This window comes from Pteropus alecto, unplaced genomic scaffold, assembly GCF_000325575.1.
Source record: "Pteropus alecto unplaced genomic scaffold, ASM32557v1 scaffold79, whole genome shotgun sequence".
In the NCBI taxonomy this organism is placed as follows: domain Eukaryota; kingdom Metazoa; phylum Chordata; class Mammalia; order Chiroptera; family Pteropodidae; genus Pteropus; species Pteropus alecto.
Window position 1 is genome coordinate 17,332,497 of NW_006494612.1, and position 8,766 is coordinate 17,341,262.

The following is an 8,766-nucleotide window of genomic DNA, read 5'->3' on the forward strand; positions in this document are numbered from 1 at the left end:
GAAGCAAGACAACATTGCTCATGCCAGATCAAGTTTTGACTGGTATGTGCTTATCCTTTATATAACAAGTGTATTTTATAAGAAAAAAAACACAGGGGAAATATTTTTATTTATTTTATTAGTTGTACCAAAGCCATGTTGGCAACTGAAGAACTAATAAACTAAAATTGTTTCATGTGTTTCTTATTATGGAATCAAATAGTAATGTAAAAGGCAAGCACACACCAATCATAACCCCATCTGGCTGAAAGAACAGGAAAATGTGGCTCCATTTTCATTAGTAAAGAGAGGCATGTATTTCATGATGTTCAAACCTGGCTCTGTAGGCACTCCCAGTGCACTACGGAATTTGACACTGAAATAGTGTCATATCTACTGACACAGGTTAATGTAGTTGATATGGCTTAGAGGGAGAGGGCCAGTGGAGACTAGAGCAACATTTCTTGGCATTTGGGGAAGGAAAGCATGCTGAACCAGTACATGATATATACAGTCCTTACAATACACACTTGGCTTATTTGCAGCAAGTAAATTGACATACATATAACCACCAAAATTTCATTCCAGAATGTTTAGTCTTTTCAATAATCAGACAAAACCATTCAAGCTCTGGAATCAAGACTACATACATAAATATTTTCTAAGTTCCTTCAGTGCTATTTTTAGTTTATCTCCAAGGAAATATAAGAATATCTATTATCAATGGTAGTTAGTAGGGGATTGGGTCAGCAAGACTCAGCACTAATAAATCCTCTTTTGGACAAAGATTGATCATTTGTGCCTCTAGGAACTGTTGACATGTAAGAGCATTAGTTCTTTATTAGGAACAGAAAATAGTGGGCCCTGAGATCCAAAGTTGGGTCCTCCTGGCTTCTCTCTGTGACCTGCTTTTAGGTGTGTGTATAGTTTTTCTTTTTTTTTTTTTTTTAATGATCCTTTCTTTTCTTTCCTTCCTTCCTTCCTTCCTTCTCTTTCTTTTGTTTGTTCGTTCATTCGTTCTTTCTTTCATTCTTTCTTTTTCATTTTTGTATGGAGTTCTTGGTGGTCCCTCCTTCCTTCCTTCCATCCTTCCTTCCTTCCTTCTTTCCTTCCTTCCTTCCTTCCTTCGTCCATTCCTTTCTTTCTCTTTCATCCACTTGTGAATAGATGGCTAAGTGATTATATCACCCCAAAATGAGTGAATCTCCTGATTTTTGACCAGTGTGTTTCACAACTAGGATGGAATTATTTACCTATCCTGAACTTGTTCTGGAGTGCAGGAGAAATGATAAATTAGTTCTTGACATATTTCATTAAATTAGACTCAGACTTATGTATGACATTGATTTATTTGGCAGGAAAATAAGTGGTATAAAAGAAGACACAAGTCACACAAAAGTTCTAGATCCATAATCCTATTAAAAATCTTGTAAAGAATCTTTAAAAAATATAAAGTCAACAAAAATAAGACTAAAATAATAGTTTATAAAAAATTAGCAGTAGCAAGTGTTTTCACCAGCAGCACTCATAATTACTGACTGTACTGAGAATCTATGTATTGCTGGACTTCTTTACTTGGTAACTAAATGTATGACCAGAGATATTCTTGGAACTGAATCAATCACTTCATTGGGTAATGACCAACCATTGAAGTTTATATTGAACTAGAGTTCCTAAGGATCTAAGACGAGTTTGCCCTCTTGGGATCTACTATATCTGGAACAACTGCGGGTCATATTGAAAAGCCTGACTGGCTTCTGACACCAATTTTATTCTTCTTTAGTGAGAAAGTCTGGTGAAAAGCTGGCGAATCCCTGGCTCTGGCATCAGGAGGACCTAGACTTGAATATTAGATCTGGTACCTAACAACTGCAACATTGTTATTGGTTATCTTTGGGAATCCAATTAGAGAATGGACCATGAGGATTTTTGCTTATTATTGTATCCTCCACAGCCTTACCTTTGTGTGGCATAGAGTATTCAAAACATATATATTTTTAGAAAAAAAATAAGTATGGACTAACATCTTTACATTTACTCTTCCTTATTTATAAGATAGAGATACTAATATATATCTTACAATGATATTTGAAGGGCTAAATATGGTATTATATGTAAAACCTGGAATAATTCTTGACATACTATAAGTAGATGTTAGAAATATTAGATGATGTTTATTTATTTAATAGATTATCCACTTACATATGAAATACTTTATTTTTTTCTTTACCTGGTATCATCCTCAACTATATTTAACAATGAATGTGCACCTTGAAGGTGAAGATGAAGGAAATTTCGAAGAAAAAATAAAAATAATATAGATCCGAAATTAATATCATATGAATTTGGAAGATACACACAAACCCAAACATTTTTGTTTCCCAAAAACCCAAAGTCTGACCAATGTTAATATATCTCCATCTAATCTGGGAAGGCTTTTATACCCAATTCAAAAATTAGTAGATTATATTGTAAAAAAGCATCTCAAGTCAATTGATTAAAGGCTTTCTTTTATAAAGACTTCTTTTCTTGAACCCTATAATGTAGATCAACATGAATAAGAAAGAGACCAGATTGGAAGAAAAAGTATTGGTCATTATACTACTTTATTATACAAATTATGACTCATCGCAACAGAAAGAAGAGAGAGGAGATGAGTAGGAGTGTAGACATGGGAGACAGAAACAAACTAACCCTAGCATTACAGGGCACACTTGCCAGGAACTGCCATCTTTACGGAAATGCAGCATGGCAAGGATGGAGGGCACAAGTTTTCTGTACCAGCTTTTGGGACTGTGGATGTGTATGTCCCTGGGCCTTCTTTGTATGGGCCACTGATTAATCCTTTGAACAGCATTGCTTCTGTTTCTGAAGGCGAGGCTGGAGCTCAGCACAGCCACCGTGCCAAGCCACTAGAAAGGAAAAACAGAGCCGGCCCTGATCTTTCAGCATTGTGTTCCCATCTACGATGTTTATTCCTCTAAATCTTTTAACAATTAAAATACTCTCAATTAGTATACAAGCATCTTTATGATTTGCTATATTCTTTCAACTCTCAGTGTAACATTATTTATTTTAACTTCAATTTACTTTTGATGTGGTGCATGTATACAATTTACCACAGAACCTGTTTTAACATTTAACAGCACGCTTCCTTTTTCCTTTTTCAAACTATTTTAAATCACATGTTTTACATTTTCATTGGATTCAGATATATTTTCAGCAGATAGACAGTAAAACAAACAGAAATAAATTGATTTTAGTAAACAACAGAGATGTAGCATGAGGCAAAAGTTCAATTTACACTTTTCATGTTTCTCTTATTCTTTTTTATTTTATGCCAAAGGATATAACTTTTATTTTCACAGATAAGATAATCTAAGATCATCTAAACTAGAGGAGCTAATCAGACCATTAAAGTCTAGCATTTCCCTTTGGTTGATAATCTCTTCTTTGTCTGACTTATAACACTGTGCCAGCATTTCTCTAACAGTTAGTACATGGGAAGGAGAGTTGGAATACATGTCATGTTTATCGAAAATCCAAAGAACTACCACCACCAACATAATAACAAAAATGTCTTGTTAAAAACAAGTGAACTAAAAAAAACCTTCTGAAATCGTGTTCTAAAAAATCTAGTCTTAGCAAATATCCTCACGACACTTTATTCAGGTCAAATAGTCAGAGAACTTTTCTAACTACCCAACAAACATGGGCACCTTTTCCAGAAGCTCAACCTTATCACTATGTGTTTCAAAGGCTCTTTGGGAAGACTTTCTCCTAGTCATTCCAGAGTGTTTTAAGCAAGTGGAATCCCAAGAAATAAAAATGAAGGACAACATCACAACAATGATGCTCCACATATTGGTCTCCCTGAGAGTCTGTATTGTGTTAAATGATGTATGGTTAAAACTTCTACAGAATGCCTTCAAGTAAATTAATATTTGAATGTTTATCATGTGTTACCACATTTATTCCTTCTAAATACACATTGATGGAAATGCTTTCTCCAGTTATACTTGGAGAAATGGAGACCCAGAGATGTTAAAAAACTGGCTTGCAGTCACATGGAAGAGCCAACCTTTGACCCTGGGTCTGATTGAGCCCATGAGTATGTTGCTCAGTGCAGCCCATTCTCTCCCACAGACACATTCTGAAGAAATTTAACTGTACACATAATAAAGAAGGAATGAGAGTCAGGGAAGGAGAGTTAGTTCAGTGCAAGTTCTGCTTTATGCATATCATCTCTTTTACTTATTCACCATTTGCTCAGTTCAAACTCTCATTTCCTGGATGACTATATTCATTTCTATTGCTTCGTAGCAAATTACCACAAACTTAACAGCTTATAACAGCATTCATTTGTTATCTCATGGTTCTATAGATCACAAGACTGCAGGGTATGGCTGAGTTCTCAGGGTATCACACATCTGAAATCAAGGTGTTGGTCAGGCTGAGTTTTTGTATGGAGGCTCTTGTGTGGGGGGGGAAGAAATCCTCTTCTAAGTTCATTTTTATTGTTGCAGAATTCAGTCCCTTGAAATTATAGTTGATTGTATAATGATGTAGTTCCCATTGTAATGAAATGTAGTTTCCATTTCCTTTCTGGATGCTCTTAGCTCCTAGAGGTTCCTCTCAGGTCCTTTCCAGATGACCTCCACAGACAGTTTAAAACATGGATGTCTGCTTTCTTCCAGGTCAGCCGAAGTTTGTCTCCTTCCTTTCCTTCTACCATCCAGAAAATATTCTCTGTTTATAGAAAGCTCATGTGATTTGGTTAGGCTCACTTGGACAATCTCCTTTTCTTCAATGCAACTGTACCACATCATATAACCTAATCACTAGAGTAAAATCTATTTTCTTCACTGTCTCAGGAATTAGAGTAGGAATCTTGGGGGCCACCACAGCCTTCAGCCTCCCATAGTGAGACATCTTCTAAAGGTATTCCAAAATTTTTAAAGGAACTTATATTAGAAAAAAATACATTCAGGAAGTATATATTCCATTTTTAAAGTATATTATTAAGTCACATGGTTATACAATTGATAGAATCTATGGGAAAAATATTTTAAGGGTAGCACAAGAAAACATTTTGTGCTAACATAATGAATATGTGAAATGATAACTCGAAGAATATCGAGTTATCATTTGCTGTATCTAATTTCTGGCTTATATAATCAAAATGCTAGTATTTAAGTGTTCATACACTTCTCCAAGAAAACACCAAATGGCAGATGACGCCGGTGCCGCGGGATTGGAGGCTGCCGCGGGATTGGAGGCTGTCGCGGCTTCCACAGAGGATTTGGCAGCGGCATCCGGGGTTAGGGCGTGTACGCGTCGAGGCTGCGGAGCTCCCGGAGGCAAGGCCGAGGACAAGGAGTGGATTCCTGTCATCAAGTTGGGCCGCTTGGTCAAGGACATGAAGATCAAGTCTCTGGAGGAGACTGCTCCTTGCCAATCAAGAAATCAGATATCACTGAATTTTTCTTAGGGCATCTCTCAAGCACGAGGTTTTGAAGATTATGCCCATGCAAAAGCAGACCCGCGCTGGCCAGAGGACCCGGTTCAAGGCATTCGTCGCCATCGGGGACAACAATGGGCATGTCAAGTGCTCCAAGGAGGTAGCCACTGCCATCCGTGGGGCTATCATCCTGGCCAAGCTCTCCATTGTCGCTATGCCGCGAGGCTACTGGGGGAACACGATCCACAGGCCCCACACTGCCCCTTGCAAGGTGACTGGCAGCTGTGGCTCTGTGCCGGTGCATCTCATTCCACCCCCAGGGACACTGGCAATGTCTCAGCCTCTGTGCACAAGAAGCTGTTGATGATGGCTGGTATTGACGACTGCTACACCTCAGCCAGGGGCTGCACTGCCACCCTGGGCAACTTTGTCAAGGCCACATTTGAAGCCATCTCTAAGACCTACAGCTCTCTCACTGGAAAGAGACCGTGTTCACCAAGTCTCCCTATCAGGAATTCACTGACCATCTTGTAAAGACCCACACTAGACTTTCTGTGCAGAGGACCCAGGCTCCAGCAGTGGCTACTACATAATTTTATGCAAGAGAAATAAAGTAAATTAAGTCTGTTAAAAAAAAAAAAGTGTTCATATAATGTTTGTATATTATCAAAATTAGTACTATTCTGGTATTTATACACATGAAACTACTTGAAAGAGGTGAAGTAAACATACTTTCAATGAATCTGTGACTGATGTGTGCCTCCTGGTTTACCCCTATTTGAATGGGAGTGTATAAAAAAGCCATCCTATGCTTATCCCATTATTAAGTATTGTGTATTTGGGAAGTAGATAACTTGACTGTAGTCTTCATGTCTTCACATCATGATGAGTGTTACTGAAAGAATTGTATTAGAGGAACTGCACCAAAGGAAACTCATTTGCACCTGGACCTGATTTAAATGAGGAAATACTAGACCTTATAGATGCCACAAAAAAATGAGACTTAGAAGTCTCAGGAAGAAAATGAGTACATCTTGCATATGGGAACATAGGAAGAATGTATATTTTTATAGCCAGAATTTAGACTGTGACATAATGTATTTTCCCAAGGTGGCCTGCATGCTCTCCTAACAAAGGCAGTTAAACAGAAGTCATATCACCTTTCTAAATGCTCTGAAAATCTTGATATGAGTGGTGAAGTCCAAGTGCCCTCTTGTTGTACTTGACAGACCATTGGACTGTCTCAACTAATAGAGTATGAGGAAAATGACACTAACTGACTTTGAGGCTAAATCATAAAAATGCCATATATCTCCCCTTTGCTGTCTTGGGACACCTGTTGTTGGCATATAGCCACCATTCCATGAGGAAGCCCACATTAGCCCACAGACAGAGACTACATGAAAGAGACTGCATGCAGGTGTTCTGGTTGACAGTCAGACTGACACGGAAATGAAGATGCCTCCAGATAATTTTAATCCTATCTGTTGAATCATCTTCAGTCTTAAACTTCTCCCAGAAGAGACCCCAGACTTTGTGCAGGAAGGGCCAGCCATTACTGCTATTCCCAGTCTGAATTTTTAAACTACAGGATTTGTGAGCATAACATAGTGGTGGTTTTTATCAAGTTTTGGGTGGTTTGTTATACAGCAATGGTAACTGGAACACTAGAAAATTAGGACAAATTATTTAGCCAAACAACTATATTTTAACCCTTCACTTTACTCAGACAATTCTCCGATAGTACCCTTTCAGCATAATGTATTATATACATTATAGAATCAATGGCTGATACCAATAAAACTTATAAAGTTAAACTGATATATATTTGATGACATGCATTGTCATTATTGCTAAGTAAGAAGGCATAAAGGCAAAATAATTTGAATAAATGATTGTAGTTTGTATAACATATCCAAGTTTTTATCTTACCAGTCAGTTCTCCATATTTTATTTGTACTGTTTACAATCTGTGGTAGATTTCTATAATACATTGATCTAATACTAATCTGGATAATGCTGACAAGATTAAATTTCACTTGACTATAGAGTCAAATTAAGTAGCCCATCCCATCAAGAAAGAGAATATGTGTCTCTAAAACTACTTTAAGTCTTGTTATAAGCTGAGTGTAAGAAACAAGAAACAGGCTTTGTATGAGGCAAGTATATGGAAGCACTCATGAGAAGCTAATAAAAAGTCTGTGCTTCAATGGTGGACTAGAGTGGCTAGGAAAAAAAGAAGAGGCTGAAGGGATTTGAAATGGACAGTAGAAGCATCTGGGAATATATCTAATCCTAATGATAGGAAATTCAGTTGGACAGGGATGATCAACGGACAGAGTTATTTGTTGGGTTGTCAGTCCCTTGAGCAATGAGTGAGAGGTTTGCTTAGAAAAAGTAGATAAATTACATTAGAGCCTCAGATTGGTAGTTTCCAATCTGCCTTGATGGTACTTTGTTCTTAAAGGAGGATTTAAACAGATTTACAAAGCCTTTTTCCACCAGCATTATGGCATTGTAGAAAGAGCATTGGTTTGGAATCATATAGACCAAGTTTTGACACTGGATCCAACTACTTATTTACTAGTTTTCAGGCCTTGGGTAATTTATTTTACCTCTTGAATCTCTTAAAGGTGAATAATGAAAGGAAACTAGGTTAATATATCTATATTTCTTGACTAATCTTCCCCTTTTCAAGCTAATCTGCTTTTTCTTGAACATTAAACTTGATATATTGGACTAAAACACCTTGATTAAACTACCTATTATGTCATCTCTTAGGAAGATTGTCAGGAAAATGATATTTATTGAAGGCTATGCAGTTTTAACATCAAATTCTCTCATAGACGCCCTTAATTATCTTTGAAGAGTAATGAATTCTCTTAAATTTTTTATCCTCCTTTTGGGAGATAATTATACTGCTTTTCTCCATTGGTAATTTGACCTCGATTTGTTTTGACTTCTAAAATGAGTGCTCTTTAGCAAGTACTGTTTATTTTTTCACATTCATTGATTTTGAGATTAAAAACCTGCTTTAGGATCATCACCAGAGATCTGCAAGGTGGCTCAGTAATGTCCTGTACCAACCAAGAGGAAAAGAATGTATCTATCCTCTGTCCTTGGAGACAGGCTGATCTCCCCCTGACTACTACTTACTATTTCCTTTTCTAGATGGAAAATAAATGTGAAATGCAATCAAATAAAACTGCAGAAACTCAGAACGAAGTAAACAACCAAACAGCAAAAGCAAACAGTGAAGTAACGACACAGAAATCTCAACTAGGTAAAAACTCTTAATGTGCCAATGGTCTCAAAAATTTAGAAAA

At 37.1% G+C, this 8,766-nt stretch overlaps 1 pseudogene; it reads left to right on the top strand.

Moving 5' to 3' along the window:
- The first annotated feature begins 5,206 nt into the window (after positions 1 to 5,206).
- LOC102892569 lies at positions 5,207 to 6,073 on the top strand (annotated as a pseudogene).
- Positions 6,074 to 8,766: the final 2,693 nt, after the last annotated feature.